The following is an 18,215-nucleotide window of genomic DNA, read 5'->3' as shown; positions in this document are numbered from 1 at the left end:
CCTTTAAGAAAAGGATGGGTATAAAATGGAAAGCCAAAAATCTATCACACACGCTGGATGGAAGCCAAATCTTTAAGGTGAAAGCAAAACACAACCCTTCTTGCCATTTGCAGGTCACATGGGAGCTGAGTGAGTATCTGCTGAATTTTCTTTTCACAGAATCACCTGAGAGCAGAGGACCCTGCCTCCTGCCCCAGGCTCACTGCCAGAACAGCCGTCAGCCCGAAGGAGCTGCATCTGGGGAAGAAACACAGAACAGGGGCCGTCCATCCAGTCACCCTGAAGGGGACTCAGCCCCGGACGTGGTGCATTTCCTCATCTGTAGGATGGAGTGATTCTTACACCGCCTGCCTACATCCAGGGAGGGAGGAGGGGAAGAAATGACATCACGGACGCTCAAGTGCTCCATTCATTAGGGCCAGGGTCCCAAGAGAGCCACGGCAATGTTAGGTATTATTTTCCTGTCATCCTTGTCATTTTACATCTGTCTGATAAACTTCAGGACATACCGCTCTTTCTCTGGATTTCAAGATGAAAGAGAGATTTCGGCAATATTGTCAAACTCACCTTTCCATTTATTTCCAACTTGCACCTGCCCAAGGTTTTTAACACTGACTCAATATTCAGAATCAACTTGTAGGTTTTAGTTGATTAAAAACATACATTTTCTCAACATACAGATGTCACATACAGGTTTTAGACCAGGACTGGATGGGACCCAACTGCTTCTATTTTAAAAGTTCCACCAGTAATCCTGATGCCCCACCGGAGCTGAGAACCACACACACAGGGATCCAGGGCAGGTGTATTATCCCGACACTCAGACCCCAGATTTCCTTTCCTCCAAGCACAGGTCCGGGAGCAGTGGCAACGATGCTATAAAATTCCATGGGCAGTGTCTCTTCTTGGCCCCGGCCCCCACTTGCCCATACCTTCCCAGGAGAAGCTCCCTTCCCAGCATCAGTTCAGCTCCCACTTCTTCATTCTCTAATTAATTGCGCTGATGACTTGGCATGGGAGGCACCTGAAGTGAAACACTGGCCCCTACGCTCAGCATCTCACATTGAATACAATCACCGCATAGGCCATAATGGCTAATGAAACACTGAACCCAACTGATTACACTAAGAGATATAAGCGTTCATTTAAAATAAGTGCCAGGGATTACACTTCGCTGAATTCCAATTTTAAACTCAGCATTGAATTTATGTGGGGTTTTTTTGTTGTTGTTGTTCTAGGTAATGTCTTCATTAGGAAGACACCAGTACGCTGATGTGTACTAATCCTTTTCTCTTGAGTGAAAGTATTTTTATTATTTTAAATGATTTCTTTCCAACTCACCTAGTCACCGGCACACAAAATTTTAGCAGGGTTCATTCTAATCAGCTCCATGCTAGAGAAAGGTTTTTGTGGCTTTGTAAATCCTTTTTTTCTTTTCAGAGCTCATTCTAAGTTAAATGAATCCTTCTCTACTTTTGCTATTAAAATCTTCCCTGGCTGGTACAGGTGAGACCATTGCGCTGATGGGTCTAGAGGGTTGTTTTTCTTCTCATTTCCCTGAAGTTTCTCCACACAGTCACAGAGCAGTGCTTCCCAGCTGGCGGGGGACCCAGCTTCTGAAGAGGAAAACGCGAGAAGCATGGCCCAGGCTCCCAGCTGCTAGTTATTACGTGATTCCCAGTTCACAGGAAATGAGCAATCATTTAGTCCTGACAGGTACATCCAGAAACTCAGGGTCTTCCTTTTCAACCAGAAAAAAAGAAGAATCAGGGCCTGCAGAAGTTAAGCATTAATGTATGCTCCACATTTGTTGCCAACGTTACGAGGATCTCTTGTGAAAGCTTTTGAAAACACTCGGAAAGAATGCTGCCAACAGGCTTAGAAACCAAGGAGGAAAAAAATAATCATTCGAAATACTTGGTGTTCATGAAGATATGTAACCGAGTGGTCCCTTGTGAGCTGGCGAAGTTCAGACGTGCGTCATGGGTATGGGGGCGTTAACCCAAATGGCCTGTTCGTAGACTCTTATACTGAACAGGAGGGCAAAGTGCTCAGGGGCAGATCCCCCCTCCCCAGATCAGCCCCAGAATGAATGAAAAGCAGTGACAAATATGCCAGAGAGAGGTTCTCTCCCCTTTATCCTGATAGATTTGTCCCCCAGTTGAAAATATTTCCCAGGGGGGAGGGGGTGGGGAGGGATAAGTTGGGAGTTTGAGATTTGCAGGTACTAACTGCTGTATACATAACAGACAAAAGTTTCTTCTATAGTCAATATCTTGTAGTAACCTATAATAAAGAATATGAAAAGGAATATATGTATGTGTATGTATGACTGAAATATGATGCTGTACACCAGAAATTGACACAACATTGTAGACTACCCTTCAACAAATTTTTAAAAAGTAAAAAAAAATTATCCTTCAACAAATTTTTAAAAAGTAAAAAAAAATTATCCTAACTTCAAAAAAAAAATTTCCGTTGTACAGCGTAATACACCAGAAATCAACACAACATTGTAAACCAACTATCCTTCAATAAAAAAATTTTAAATTAAAGAAAATATTTCCATTTTGTGAATGTAATTTTCCAAAGTAGGAATACAATCAGTACAAAATAACACTCCCACTCATCTTGCAGTTTGAGTCACAAAGCCCTCCGGGGACCGGCCTTCCTCCCAGCACTGTCCTGTGATGGAGGCTGGCCTTGCTGTCCCCATGACAAAGCCGGGAGCCAGGGCACAGGGAGGCCCCGCACACTGCCGGGAGCCCCATGTCCTCCATGGGGCGCCTGGCCAGCAGCTGGCTCCTGGGCCGGGGCTGTTTAGTCTATTTAACTGACGATTTGAAAACACAGACTTCAGTTTAGCTCCCTTTACCCCCAATTATGGACCATTTGTGTGTGTCAGTCTTTATCTCTGGACCTGAGTCAAACTTCACCCTTTCTCCCACCTCCTCCTGTTTCAGGAGAAAAAAAAAATCAAAGCCGAAGTCTGGAACACATGTGCTTCTCATCGGAGCTGTTTAGGGAGACTGGGGACATCGGAATTGTCACTGGCCTTCTGTCCTGGTGCCTGGGCCTGCCCTCACACCTGGGGGCCCCTGGCGCTGTGGCCGGCCCCCAGCAGAGCCTCCTCCCTCAAAATCAGCCTTCCCGGGCATGACTTTTCTCTAACTTTCATCTTTTGGGGCTTCTCTGGGTTTTTGAGGTTGGCTTGACTGGTCTGTGAAAAATCCGGTTTGTCTCTATTTAGGGTGGATTTGGAGGTGCGCGGTGGGAGGAGGGAATGCATCTCTGACGTCAGGACCTGGAACCTCCCGCCGCCTCTCTGGCCGCTGTGACTCAGGCTGAGGTCATGCATTCCCCGGCAGGGTTTCCAGTAACCAGGAGGCCGAGCTATGTGCAGGTGCCTTCCGTCCTGCCATGTAATCCCAACTTACCTCCACGGTGCCCTGGAGTCTTCTGAAGTAGAGCTTCACGGGGTGAACAGGAAGACTACAACGCTTTTATTATCGTTGGCTTCCTTTGCTGAATTCGCGTTTATATTTTCCCAGTAGAAATCCCCAGATTGGAAATAGAGAGGTGTCAGATAGCACCACTTTAGTGAAGGTTGTGTCAACATTTCCTATAAACCTTGTTTTTCTAGGGTTTATAACTAGACCATAAAAATTTGCTCAGCTCTGAGACTTGGCATAGAAAGTAAACTGGGGAGTGCATTTTGCAGAACTTCAAGAGAGGGAAGAAAATTAGTTCAGCTGTTTTTTAATATGTTGCCTGTTCTAAAATGGAAATAGTTTTAAGGTGCATTTTTCTCCTTCTGGGACTCAAATGGAGATCCAGACTGAAAAAAAAAAGGAAAGAAAGAAAAAGAAAAGAAGAAAAGAAAAAGAACTCCTTAGCAGATGATTTCATTAACACGGCCTAATTGCACTTACTAATTTTTAGAGAAAATGTCAATGATGCAGGCATTGAACTCAGACCACTGACTGCACATCTGCAGATACCAGTCTTCCCGAAGCCGTTAGCTGCACGTAATAATGTGATTTGGCAAAGCGTCCGCACACCTTTTAGGGCAGGAAACCACCAACGCTTCAAAGGAAGGAATCCTTCCTGATAAGAGGTTAATCGGCCGTTTAAAAAAAAAATGCACCCTTACTCAGAGAGCATCCCTGTAGTCAGCTTTACTTAATCTGCAGCTCACATTTACCGATCACCCCCCAAAGCAGCTCCTGTAATGCTTGTAGGAGGGAACATCCAGTCCCTCTGGAAGTCTACCTTTCCCTGAGGGCGGGGCTCGTACTCCACGGCTGCAGCAGCTCACGAATCCCTCTGGCCGTGCTGGCCGGGAGCTGCTGGACGGAATGACTCAATAGGCTGCCTGGTGCATGGGATGCCCTGGCCTGCATCTGTTTGTCTATCTCAGGCTTGGACTCTGGGAAGACGGCAGCCACCCAGGGAAGGAACATCATCGAAGGAAAGAAGACGGTGCTGGACTTGAGGCCAGAAGAACCGAGTTCCCGCGTCCTCTCTGGTCCACTCGGCTAAGCTAGGGGCTGATGGAGAAAGTCCACTGAAGTCGTTATGTATATAAAGCACTTTCAGACTGTGAGGTGTCATCCACATGAAAGGTGGCAGTGCCTGCTTCTGCATCACTATCGCCGGGCACCTGCTCAGCATCGTCCGGAGCCTAAGGACGCGCCGCTTTCCAGGGATGCGTCTGGGAAGACCCAGAGCTTCCCAGCATAACAAGCCACCACCCTACCACCCAGTCCTGGCTTTATTTCCTCTAACTACATCTTCTGTTCCCACTTCTCCCCTCCATTGCTGACGACATCTTTGTGAAGGGAGAATGTTCCAGACTTGTGGCTGTTCATGTCCCATGGACATCACCCTATCTGGCCCCAGGTGCCACTTGGTGGTCACCTTGTTCTGCAACCTCCACCCTTACTTGCAACATGGCCTCAGGCCCTCTTGCTAGCCACAGGCACCCGGTTTTGGGTACCTTCAGGTTTCCTCTGAGACTGTCCCCCGCTGCCTCTCCTCAAGGAGAAGCAGGGTCCACACCGCGGGCAGAGGCGAGGTCCGTGTGTCACGGGGAGTGTTCTGGAGGAGGTCTGTGAGATACCACAGGCCTGGTCAGCCCTCAGAGGGGCCCTGCGCTTGGTTGAATGCTCTGTTGTCACCATCTTGAAATTCTTAGTACATTCTTTTTTGTGGGGTGGGGGTAGTTAGGTTTATTCATTTATCTATTTAATGGAGGTGCTGGGGATTGAACCCAGGGCCTCATGCATGGGACGCATGCACTCTACCACTGAGCTATACCCTCCCCCCAAATTTTTAGTATGTTCTTAACAAGGGGCAGCCCAGAATTTTCATTTTGGATGGGTCCCTGCAGATCGTGTAACAGGTTCTTGTCCTCATCTTTTCCTAGCTAGCCCTGACAACCTAAGCCGGGAACAATCTGGCTGAGTGCTACACCAACCATGACTGGGACTGCAAGATTGGACGTCATGCGTCCTGGGCAGCCGGTGGGGTGAGAGTGAGGCTGGTGTTTGTGTCCTGTCCCGAAGCCCCCATCCCACCCCATGCCTGCAGCCTCAGGTACCCTATGAAACAAGAGCCCTCTCAACTGGCCTGGCCAGAGCCAGACTCCCGGTGTGGCATTTCCAGCCCCTCTTCCGGAAGCCTGGATGCTGACAGGGCCACCTGTAGTTTCCAGCAGATTCCTGTTCCAACACCAAGGGGACACTGGGCACACAGGCAGCCATGTCCAGGCACCAAGGACCATCAGCCAGCCCGCTGAATGCCATTCATTCACCTAACTGAGGCCAACTGAGCAGGAACCACGTGCTAGGCACAACGTGGGCACTGGGGACACATCAGTGAGCCAGTCAGAGATGTCCCTGGCCTGGGGAGCCCGTGTTCCAGGGGAGAAGACAGAGAATGGGGATAATAAATGAGTGGACTCGTTGGCTGGAAAGTGAACGGTGCTCTGGATAACAGGCAACAGGGAAGGGACGGGAGAGGACTCCATTAGGAAGGGGAAATTGGATCCAAGATTTGAAGGAAGTGAGGGTGTTAGACCTGTGAATTTCAGGGAGGAAGGGCACTCTTGGCAGAGGGTACAGCTAGTGCAGAAGCCCTAAAAAGCAGTGGGCGGGGCTGACAAGGAAGCCATGTGGCTGGAGTGGAGGAGAGGAGGGGAGAGGGGGCGGGCCATGTGGCCAGAAAGGGGCAGGGGCGGCAGGTGGGTCCTGTAGGGCCTGGGAGGGGCTTGTGAGACCACCTGGAGCAGCAGGATGACCCTATCTGCTTCACAAGGGTCACCTCAGCTGCTGCTTGAGAATGGACTGTAGAAGAGCAGGCACAGAAAGGGGACAGGCCAGCCAGAACGCTGCTCAGTCCCCCAGAGCGTGTGGAGGACAGTGCAAGGCTCCTAAACGCTAAAAATAGACTTGCCCTGTGATCCAGCCATCCCACTCCTGGGCAGATATCCAGAGAAAACTCTAACTCAAAAAGACTCGTGCACCCCAATGTTCACAGCAGCGCTATATACAGCAACCAAGACATGGAAGCAACCTAAATGTCCATCAACAGATGACTGGATAAAGAAGACGTGGTGCATTTATAAAGTGGAATACTTCTGTGCCATAAAAAATAAAATAATGCCATTTGCAGCAACATGAATGGACCTAGAGATTATCATACTAAATGAAGTAAGTCAGACAAAGACAAATATCATATGATACCACTTATATGTGGCATCTAAAAATAATACAAATGAATCTATTTACAAAACAGAAATAGACTCATAGACATACAAAGCAAACATGGTTACCAAAGACAAAGAGGGGAGGGATAAATTGGGAGTTTGGGAGTAGCAGATACAAACTACTGTATATAAAACAGATAAACAACAAGGTCCTACTGTACAGCACAGGAATATTCAATACCTTGTAATAACCTATAATGAAGACGACTATATACGTATGTATGACTGACTCACTATGCTGTACACCAGAAACTAACTCAACATTGTAATCAACCATACTTCAATTAAAAGAGAAAATAAAAAACAAAATACTGTATATAAAATAGATAAACAAGGACCTACAGGAGCACAGGGAACTATATTCAATATCTTATAATAACATAGAATGGAAAAGAATATGAAAAAATATACATATGTAACTGAATCACTATGCTGTATGCCAGAAATTAACACAACATTGTAAATCAACTGTACCTCAATAAAGAAATTCCAGAGGGAAAATGTGCATTTCCAAGAGGGTTTTTTTATAGTTTGAAGAAGATGGAACGTGTTTCTTTAGTGTCAATCTGCTAAACCCTAATGACATTCTGGTACAGACTCTGAAGCATCAAGTCATGCCAGTCTGTGTCCCCAGAATGCGTAGGAAGAAAAAAGTTGTCGGCGATGTGGCTGTGGTCTGAACCGCCATCCGGGAGAGGAGGAAGGCAGGGGACTCCCAGGGAGAGAGCCTCCCCTTTATCTAGGTGACCACACTGAAACACCTGCCTGGTTATAGGTGAACCCACCGCCTTTAAGGTTTGGACTGGGAGACGCTGAAGGAAGATGGGGTCTCCGTGCCCCTCGGGCTCCTGACTTGCCCCTTCCCACATCAGAGCCCTTCTGCCCCAGCTTGGGTCCCAGTCACAGCCCCAGCTCTTCCCCCTTTTTCCTCGGAGCCTTCTGATGTGAAGGCCTCAGTGGCATTAGCAGCTAAGTCCATCCGACAAAGAGCCAACTCCCAAGGCCTGGGAGGGCATCCTCTTGGCTAAAGATTCTTAAAAAAAAAAAAAAAAAAGCTAGCTTTTCAACAGGGACTGTTGAAATCCATAGCTGGGGAGGGTTCAGCCTTCAGGCCTCCTCAAGGCCCCTGCAGGCCGGCAGCGCCTTGCCAGCACCTCTCCTCCAGCAGCTGCATCTGCAAGGTTTCCTCACCCATGAGCTTGTTTCAGATGAGCCCCCATGGACATTAACTCAAGTCAGTAAAACGCCTTTTCAGGCAGTAAAACACAGATCCCTCTGAGGTCAGAAAGCTCCCTCGGCAAGAAAGTCAAGCAGACGGTGCCTGTGAGGCGGGAAGACCTCAGCTCCAGGTTCAATGCCCCGCCCACGGGCACACCTGGCCTGCAGGTCGCAGGTAAGCAGGGAGGATGGGGGTGTACTTTGTTCATCTCCATCACCGTCTTCCTTTCCAATATGACGTTGCATCTGTTGATGAGCATGAAACATTTCACACCGATCCCAGGCTGCGTCCGGAATCAAATAAGAAAAGTGCCAAAATGCTTTGTAAACACAAAAGCCCTCTCCCAAATTAAGGCAGTGTCATTATCTGGGAAAACAATCTCCAGCATTCTCCTTGAATGTTTGGAAATACCGTGCTGAATACCTTCCAAACAATTAAATCTCATCAAGCTGTTCAAATCATCGTGTTCTAATAATCTGCCCAGACTCTCAGGGCATCTCTCCTGGGGGAGGCTGGGATGTAGGGTTGGCTACATTTTCTGCTGTGTGTGGGGACACTGGGGGTGGGGTAGACTAGACACTGGGCCAAAATCAGAGCACCTGGGGAGCTCTGTAATGTGGGAAAGCACTTAACCTCTCAGAAGCTCCATTTCCTTATCCAATGTCATCTACTTCACAGGGTTTTGGTAGAATCATGGGAGATAACTCATGAAAATCCTCTCTAAGCTGGACAGTCAGCCATGTCGAAGGCTGATTCACCTGCAGGTGGAATCATCATGCTATGCTCATCAACAGTTTCCTCCTGGTCATTCCAAGATCCAAGTGCAGGTCAAATACATTTTGGGGACCTCCCTGCTTTCCATTCCTTTTTGTTTGTTTGTTTAGCAAAACAAGAAAGCCAGGTGGCTGGATCCTGCTGTCCGTCTAGACCTTGGAGTAACCTTGAGTGAGAAGCATGGCATCATGGGTCATGGATGGACAGCAAGGGAAAGAAAGGAGGAGAAAGCTCAGTAGTCAAAACCTGGCTAGACTGGCACAAAATGACTGTTAAGTGAGGGCTGACGGGTGTCTGGTGTATAATAATGGCTGGACCACCAATTAGGGTGTTTAGAGACATTTCAGAGAGTAGTTGATTGCTTCCCCCAGTTGGGAGATGCTTTCAGGGGCTGGGGGTTTGGAGGACCCACACACTGTAGGATCTTGGAACATGTCTTCTTTGCCAGTGATCCATTTATGCACAAGTGTCCCCAGCATGGCATCCCAGAATCACTGGAGGTAGGAGTCACTCAGGTAGATCATGGCCACCTTGCTGGCCGAAGGGACCACCTAGTAAAAGTCCTGCACTCTATGGTGGCCAAGTCTTGTGAACAGGCTAGAAGGCACTCACGCTCTCAAAACGCCAAGGTGAGGACCAAAGAAGCATATGGAAGGACCCTCGGCCACGGACCTCAGAGCCCCTGGTCCAGCACTGGCTCCAGCATCTGCTGTAAAAGTCTCATTTAATTGCTGGAAGCCCCTGATTCCTCACCCCTGAAAACAAACTCTGTAGTGGATTGCGGTGAGTCTTAGGACACTGTGAGCGATTCAGCCCGTGAGCCAACATATACTGAGAGCTTTCCTTGTCCTACACAACAGGCCCATCATTTTCACACGGGTTGTGTTATTTAATTCTCCAATAACTCTCCGCCCTAGGTGCTAATCTAGAGTCTGCATTGAGGACAGGCTAAATCGTCCCTACTCGATATTCTACAACCCTAATCCACCGAAATCCTGATTCATCAGATACGTCCTTTCAGTTAAGAAGACCCAAATATTGGGGGAGGGTACAGCTCGGCGGTAGAGTGCGTGCTTAGCATGCATGAAGTTCTGGGCTCAATCCCCAGTACCTCCACTGAAAAAAAAGAACACCCAAATATTCTTGGAAACGTCTGTATCTTCCTCAGCAGCAGTCAGGAGAGGATTTCCCCTGCATACGCAGTTTAGGGGGACGCCCCCACCCCACTTCGGTATGTGATGTCACATACTTGCTCTGGCAATGAGGGGTGGCTCCCTTCGTTAATAATTAGCTTGTTACCAGGGCAGGGCTTCACAGGGATTACACCCTGATCCTTAAAAGGACTCTGTGAGATAGATAATTATCTTCATTTTACAGGGGTGGAGACCAGGGCTCAGAGAGGTTAAGTGATGGCCCAAAGTCACACAGCCCATCCGTGGCAGAACTGGGTCTCAGGCTGGGCAGCTCTTCTTCAGTATCATTTGTCTGCTTCCTTAGAAGGCACTCGCCAGCGAAGGCGCTTTTACCCTCTGCATCCGCCTGCCCATCCACTGAATGGTCCAGCCCTCTGGCTACACTGCTCCCCAAAGACTTCAGAAAACGTGTCAAGTGCAAACGTTAGAACTGCAGGATGGGTCGGAAGTGCATCAGCCCTGCTTGGTGAGGAGGAGGGAGGAGAAAGCTGAAACAGATCATCGTCCTGCTTGTGACTTAGCAGGAACAAAACCTGAACTGAAAATATTTCATTCTCATACTCCTTTGCTAGAAGTAGCCTGTTTGGGTCGGGGGAGCAGTTTACTTTGGGATTTTTATTTGGGATGATAATAAGGACGCTCTTGACTACAAATCGGGCCTTGAGCTATCATTTAATATGAAGGTCTGCACAGACAGAGAGAGTCAAGATTTGCATTTCTGGTAAGAAACTGGACCCTCAGCACCCTCCTCCTAGACTCACATCCCTGGGCCCAGCTCCCACCTGGATGGGGAGAGGGGATGGACCAACTTCCATTGGTTTCTGACCAGGCCTGTGGTCCTCCAGCTGAGCTTTCAGAGCATCAAGGATGGATTTCTAAAAGCCACACTGATCCGCGCGAGGCCCTGGTCCCAGGAGGAGGGGACGTTCGCCAGGCCTGGCGCTCTTGGAGCACCATCCAGCAGCTTAATAGCCTTTAGGGGGATGATGCGCTGCCTACGTGTGGAAACCAAGGTGATTTGATTGAGGGACATTTTGCTCTGTCGAGGCAGTTGGACGGCACCAATGGTTCCGGATAACAAAGTTGCTCGTTTTGTTCCAGGATTGGTTCAAACTGCTGATTCACTTTGAACAGGTACAGGGAAAGGAGCAGATGGCATTTTAAAGTCAACAGGCGGCCAGTTCCTCTCAAGGCAATGGGAGTCCTGTGGGCAGAGATGCAGCCTCCCCATCATGGTGCTACTGGTGTTGTTTTCTTTGGCCATTAGCGTGCGTTGCCCACATCCCAGCAAAATGCTAATACCTCTGGCTCTCTGGGGCTCTCCTGCCTAATGGGCCTGCGGAAACACATCTCCAGCTTCCAGGACCCCTGTGCTAAGTGTGTTTCTTCAAATGCTGCCATACATGCCGGAAGGTTCTCAGCAAGAAGAGTTGATACCTCAGAACAGAAGCAAAGGGAGGCATCACCTTCTGGAAAGAACCTCCTTGGCTGTGAAAAAGTTGTCCTCGGGGTGTGGCCAAGCCAGGGCTGAGGGCTATGGCAAAGCCGAGGCTGCTTGTGGTCCCAGGCCTGGGAGAGGCGGGAAGGAGAGTGTGGTTACCTGAAGGTGAAACCAGGAGGGGTCTGGGTGCAGAGCCTGGCTGGCAGTAGGTCAGAGACCAGGGGCTGACGGTGGGCCTGCAGACTCTGCAGGGGGAGGATCTCAGTGAACTGAGTTCATCCTCTTGTGAGACATCCTGCTCAGGGGAGGAAGCCAGCATCCCCGCCACCCTAATGAGGTCCACCACAGGCCTGGTGAACGTCCCCTCCTCCCAGGGCCAGGTCCTCGCACTGATCAGCATGGCTTTTAGAAAACCATCCCTGAAGCTCTTAAAGCCCTGGCGAGGCTCTCCTCAGCCGGAGGACCCCAAGCCTGGTCAGAAACCAGAAGGAGGTCGACAATTCCCTCTTCCCTTCCAGATGGGAGCTAATCTCAGGCCAGGACAGGTGATGGCAGGTGGGTCCCCGAGCTTTGCTCCCCAGGAGTTCTTTAGGCTCAGGCCCACATCCCTCCTGAAGCAATCCTGACCAGGATGGATAGGAACCCTAGCGTGGTGGGGTCGGAGTCTCCTGGATGCGTCTAGACTTGGTCTTGCTGTCATAGCCTGGCTGTCCTTGGCTTCCACGGACTTGGCCCAAATGGATTTCCTTGCCTCTAACTTCCTGAGTGGTGTTCGGAGTGATTTCCCTCAGACCTGCCATCCACTTCAGTGAGGTTCTCCTCAGTTAAAACAGAAACTCTTGTTACAGGTCCTTGGGGTTTTTAACTTTAATGATTACAATTCTCATTTCTATAATTTCCATTTTTTTCCAATTGGTTGTTTTTCAAAGCTTTGTTGTCGTTGTTGTTAATTTCTTCTTTCCTAATGGTTTTGATATTTTATATTTTTAAAATGCCTGTTTTATAGTCTCTTTGAGACTGTTCAGTCATCTTCAGATTTTGTTTGTCTTGTGTGGTTCAATTGTGTGTGAGTGCATGTGTGTGTGCCTGTGTATGTGTGTGGACATGCAAGTGTGTGTGTGCACATGTGTGCAGTCTTCTTGCACAAGCTCATCTTCAGTGGAGAGCATCTCCCTCTGGGAGGCTGTGTGCTGTGGGCTGTGAGGTACACGCCCTAGTTCTGCACAGGCATCCCCCTGGGTATCAAGCACTCTCCAGTCTGGACCATTTTTTTCCTCAGTCAGAAAGTCCCAATCCACGTCTCTATTGCAGTTTCAGATTCTGTCCCCGAACATGAAATACAAGACTGACTTAGTTTTATTCATAGTAGACACTTTTCCCTACTCAGAGCCCTGGGCACGGCAGAAACTTCCTAAATATCTATCGAGGTGACTAGATGGAGTTTTCTGGACCCCTTCTCATAAACCAGCAGCCACTCAAGAGCTCTGGCTTTTGGCTGCAACCTCTCCTCCCTCCTCCCCTTGGGTAGACTCAAGGCCATGTTTCTTATCCATGTGCCGGAATTAAAAGTCTAGCTTTTAGCCTCCTGAGCCACTGTGGCTTCAGCTCAAGCTGACCATTCTGATTTGAGTTCACTCATGTAAGAGTTTTCATTTCTCTTTTTTAAAAAATCAACTTGCACTAAAAAACATTAAAACAATTCTATTCCATCCTGGATCTCTCTGTAACCAGAGGAGTGGCTGAGTCAACTCAGCTCACCACGTTGCCAGAGTTCGAGCCCACATGCCAGCCTCCGGGAGCTGAATTCTGTCTTCGGTGTGTCAGCAATTGGTGGGGGTCTTGCTCTGAGCCAGCTGATAAGCTGGAACCACAACAATGCTGTCCACTAACTTGAAGCATCCCTGCTCCTGGGACCTCTGATGCTGAATTCAGCCCACTGACTATATCTGTGTCCACCCAGTCGTGACTCCTCCCTTCCCCTCTGCAACCCTACAGGTGGCCAGCTAAGTCCCCTCTGGAGAGCCAGCCACTGAGGGCACACGTGAAGAGAGGCACGTGGCGGGTTGGAGCTTCTTTCTTCTTCCTGTTCAGGCAAGCTGGCTGGACAGGCACCTTTCAGCATCTAGAATCCTGTAACTTGGCAGGTGGGGATCACAAATCCCTTTGGGGATCTGAAGAAAACAGCGCATCCTGAGAAAAAATACCCATGTACAGACACTTCTGCCTGATTTCAGAGAGTCATTAACCCCCTGAAGTCCACGTTGAGAAATTCTGCTTTGGAGGCTGATTGTTCTTTGGTGAATTGGAAACCCTAGTTTGCCAGCCTTATTCAAATCAACTCTAGTGGAAAAACCTTGTGAAAATGAGACCCTGTGACAAAATGACAATCGTTCAGCTTTTCACTCCTTCAACGCCAGCTGGAAAGATGACAGTGGCACCCAGAGTGATGTCAATAATTAGTGACAATCTCCTAGAAAAATTTCTGCTTCAAAGAACATTATATTAAATAATTGATGGTCCCAGAACATAATTTCCTCCAATACTCCTTTCTGACTCAAACCTATGTCATCTACTGGGCAGAAGAATCTTCATGAAATAAGACAGGCTGACACACATGGTAGGATTCAATTCGGGGTTGAGATTCCATTTCTAGGTTTGGCATCTAGCTTTGCTTTGAACCATCTAGTGGCTTTGGGAAGTTCCCCATCTTCCCCAGTGTCTTTTTCCTTATCTGTGAAGTGAGGAAGTCAGACTAGATCAGAGGTGGACACACAAAACCCACCAGCCAAATTCTGCCTGTTGGCTGTTTTTGTAAATAAAGTTTTGTTGGAACAGGCGATGCTCATGCGTTTCCATATGATCTGCGGCTGCTTTCATGCCGCAAAGGCAGAGCTGAGTAGATGTTTCAAAGACCCTATGGCCTGCGAACCTAAGAATATGTCCTCTCTGGCCTTTTCCAGAAAAGTGCGCCTAACTTGCATGGTCTCCTCACCCTTTCCACCTTTGGAAGATCTGTGATTCTCAGAGGCAGAGAATATAACCCAGGCAAACCGAAGGGCACAGGTGGATTAGAAGCAGGTCATGGATGAGCCCAGACACGTCACACTGTTGTTCTGTTGAAGCAGCTCCCGCGACAGCTGTGGCTGACCAAAGCCTAGTTAATCGGCAAATGGAACTACTCAAAACGTCAGACTTCATGGGTGCAAATTGTTTCATAATCCAAACACTCAATGGTTCAGAAAGACCTTCTCCCAGTGTATGCAAATCAGTGATGCTTTAAAAATGTACTTACTCCGATGATCTGATCATGAATCAATCCAGTTTAGGGATCATGGACAGGATAGCATATACGATCCCTTCTGCCCGACTCAGATCCTGTCTGGGGATGAGCTAGAGCGTAAAACAACCAGCCAAGAAACGAAGCTCTTCTGGCGTGGATGATACACCTGACTGTGAACATTCTGGGCGGAACATTCAGGAGACTGATACATTTTTAGGATCTGTGTTGTCCAAACCACGCTTTCCAAACATCATGGAGCTGAGAAGTCACTGTGCCGTCAAGGCACAGACACCCCAGAGGCTAGGGTTTCCCACTAAGTCAGACTTTCAACAATCTCATTAGCTTGGTACACTTTTTTTTTTTTTAATGAAGAGACCTCGTGTGTGCTAAGCATGTGCTCTACCACTGAGCTATACCCTCCTCCTAGGAACATATCTAATTTTTAAACTGAGTTTCCTATTCCTCTTCTTTTTATTCATCCAAGGAGGGATTATTCAACCTAAGTGGTAAGAATAGTTTTTGTGAAAATAACGTATTTGAAAGCACTAAGCCTCTATGTTAAGTGCTGGAAAATGACACAGGGGCCCATCCCACAGGTGCTCAGAAGTTCAGGTCCAGAGGAGCGGAAAGGTCTCCTGTCACTGATGTAACTTTACCTACGCTTTCCATCTATCCGAACCCTCAAACTGCTATCGCCCTTCCTCTTACGCAGCATCTTTGCATACAGCCACTTCTGTGTCTTGGTGCAGCAGAAACAGCATATTATTATGTGGGCTTCGTCCTAACTGACCCTGAGAAGTGCTTTCCAAATTACCTTGAAGAATCTTTCTCATCTGCTATTTTGCACTAATGGTGGCAATTAGAACAAATTGCCCCAAATGATAGGACAAGTGATGTCAAAGGACCCAGTGTTTGAATCCCTCTCCACTTCCTCAAATCACAGGGCCTTTGGACCCCAGCTCAGCTGGTATGGCTCCTCAGGGTCATGGCTAGAGCTGGGAACATGAATGCAAGATCCTAGGGGGTGAACAAAACTGAAGTCAAGTTTCTCCTTAGAATCATGAAGAGACCTCCATGAAACTTGGATGTTAGGTGAACTGGGCACAAAATCCCAAGTGTGGCAGTCTGGGGAGTCCCTGGCCATCCACACAACGGCTGTTCTGGCTCAGAAATTTACATTCTGCTCCCTTGTAGCTACCACAAGAAATCTGACTTCATCACATAACATTTTTAGTTTCTGATATTCTTTTTCTGGAAGATTCTAAGCATCATTTCATGTGTCTCACACTGCATTCCTCTGCCTTCCTCCTCGCCCTCTGCTTTAATTCCTTTCCCCAGGAATTGTGGCTGACGCTCTGTCTCCAAAAGGCCTCCTTTCTCATGGGTCGTGGTGCCATCTTGCTCCCCTCCTCCCCATGCCACCATTTTTTCAGCTCATTCTGGCTGAAAAAAAAATTCTCCATCACTCTTGCTATTTGGGAGCAAAAGCAAGTGGGGAATGGTCTAGAGGAGCGCTTTTGCTGCTCACAGCTCTTTTGGGGATGGAGCAAGTAGCTGGGATGGGGAGTAGGGTGGACACGTGACCTCATGACAATTTAGACTGTTCAGAACTTACTAGAGAGTCAACACAGATGAGGACAAAGGAAGAACAGAGAGTGTGTGATCTGCATCACTAACCATGGGTCTGCTGCCTTTGAATTTCTTTCTTTTTTCTAGTAAAGAAACGTATTCATTGCCTTGCTTGGCCCTGGATCACTGGTCTGCTCATAGGCCTGCTATGAAGTTCTTCGTTCCAGCGTCTATCTCTGTTCAAATCTGGGTTCTATATTTTACTTTACTGTTTATGTTTTCCTATTCAACTTCCTTGTCTAAACTTTGTTGAGTTCAACTTCAGCCTAATACAGCTGTTAACACTTTCTAAACTAAGTGTTGGCAGTTTGCAAAATTCAAACACTAAATTTATGAATGTCCCTTGCACCAAAATGGCTGTCCCTCTTGCTTATGGGTGGCACGATCTGAACCCCTGGAGAGAAATTCTCTCTTCTCTGTGAAGTTTTGGCAGTCGGAGGAGGGTTCCTTCCATCCAGCTCTTTGAGTCAGACTGATTTCCCATAGAAACCATTGGACGTGGTGGTCTAGCTCCCAGACCAGCCCACAGAAATGGCCCACTTAATCCATAACTGAAAAGGAATTAAAAAAAAACAGCTTATAAACAATGTTTCTGCTAATGTGTTTTTATTAGGGTGACATTTGTATGTCCACATTTATGGGAAAATGTTTGCGCCAGGTTTCCAAAAACTGATTTACAAACAAACTCTTGGAAGAAAAAAACCTGATCTAAATTTGGAACTTCCTAGATTAGCTCCAGTTTTCAGCACATATTTTTCCTTTTGTTTGCACAAGTCATCTGGGGACGACTTTACTGAGGCTGCCTCTGCAGGGTTTTGCCTTTGGTTTCGAAGCCGCAGGAGAGGCACCTGTTGGGAGTCAGCCACCTAGGTGTCCAGGGGCCAAAGATAAAAAGGAGTCTCTGTAATCAAGAAAGGAGTTTTGGTTTCCACTTGGACTGAATTTTCTGGATGACTTTAAAATGCTGTCATCTGCCTGTGTAGAACTAACATCAGGTAGGTTCTGTTGAGTAAACTCTGCCTTTGTACCTTATTAATCATCTCATTTGTTGTGAGTATGAGACTTCCTTAAAAAAAAAACAAAACAAAACTAAATGGTGGGGGAGAGCGTAGCTCAATGACAGAGTGCGTGCTTGGTGTGCGTGAGACCCTGGGTTCAATCCCCAGGACCTCCACTAAAAATTTTAAAAAGTGAATGTTCAAAAAAAAAATAGTACAAAACCCAAACTTCCTAATTGGCACAACAGGAAGTGGTTCTCTGTGTTGGGCGGAATTAAGCATAGTGGTTGGATTTGCCCAGAACTCTTTGCTCCTGGAGCCTTCCTAACAGCAGCCTGGTGACCATGTATGAGAACATGGGTTTGGGACCTTTCTTCTGGTGGATTCACATGAAGGACGGGGCTGTTTCTTTAGGCTAATGAGCCATCACTGAAAAGCTTTCCTGGTGAATGCTGCTCTCAGGACGCAGCCTGGCTCCTGGGTCAGGGGCTCTAAGGGTCTCTGCTTTCTAGGCCAAATGGCTACAACAGCCAAGGTGTGCCTTCCACTGACACTGTAGCTCTTTTGTGCAGGAGGCTTGTAAGTGGCATTTTATGTAACGAATAATGACTGGTAGAGAGGGTACTTCCTGATACTTAATGACCAACTGGAGGAACTGTGGGCTTGAGGCAATGCATATAATATGCTGTTAAACTCTGAAATTTAAAAATGTAAAAAAAAAAAATTACCTCCTTATGCATGTTACCATGGATACTAACTATTGTTTATAGTCTTCATCTTTTCCTAGAGGTTAAAGTCTAGTTGAGGAACCAATAGGAAAGAAGAACTTCAGACCCAATTTCCACTCACTTTTTAACGTCTGACATTACCCAGTTAGTGTGCGTTTAAGAAGGTGCACCTCACCCCCAGAAT

General features: G+C 47.5%; 1 non-coding gene across 1 annotated transcript; it reads right to left on the bottom strand.

Annotated features, from left to right (window-relative positions):
• Nucleotides 1-5,251: 5,251 nt before the first annotated feature.
• TRNAG-CCC (transfer RNA glycine (anticodon CCC)) lies at nucleotides 5,252-5,324 on the bottom strand. The gene has a single exon. It is a non-coding gene; the product is annotated as a tRNA-Gly (tRNA).
• Between the last annotated feature and the right edge of the window lie 12,891 nt (nucleotides 5,325-18,215).

Source organism: Vicugna pacos, chromosome 35 (assembly GCF_048564905.1).
Source record: "Vicugna pacos chromosome 35, VicPac4, whole genome shotgun sequence".
NCBI lineage: Eukaryota > Metazoa > Chordata > Mammalia > Artiodactyla > Camelidae > Vicugna > Vicugna pacos.
Note: the sequence above shows the minus strand (reverse complement) of the source record. Positions and strands in the feature narration are given on the sequence as shown.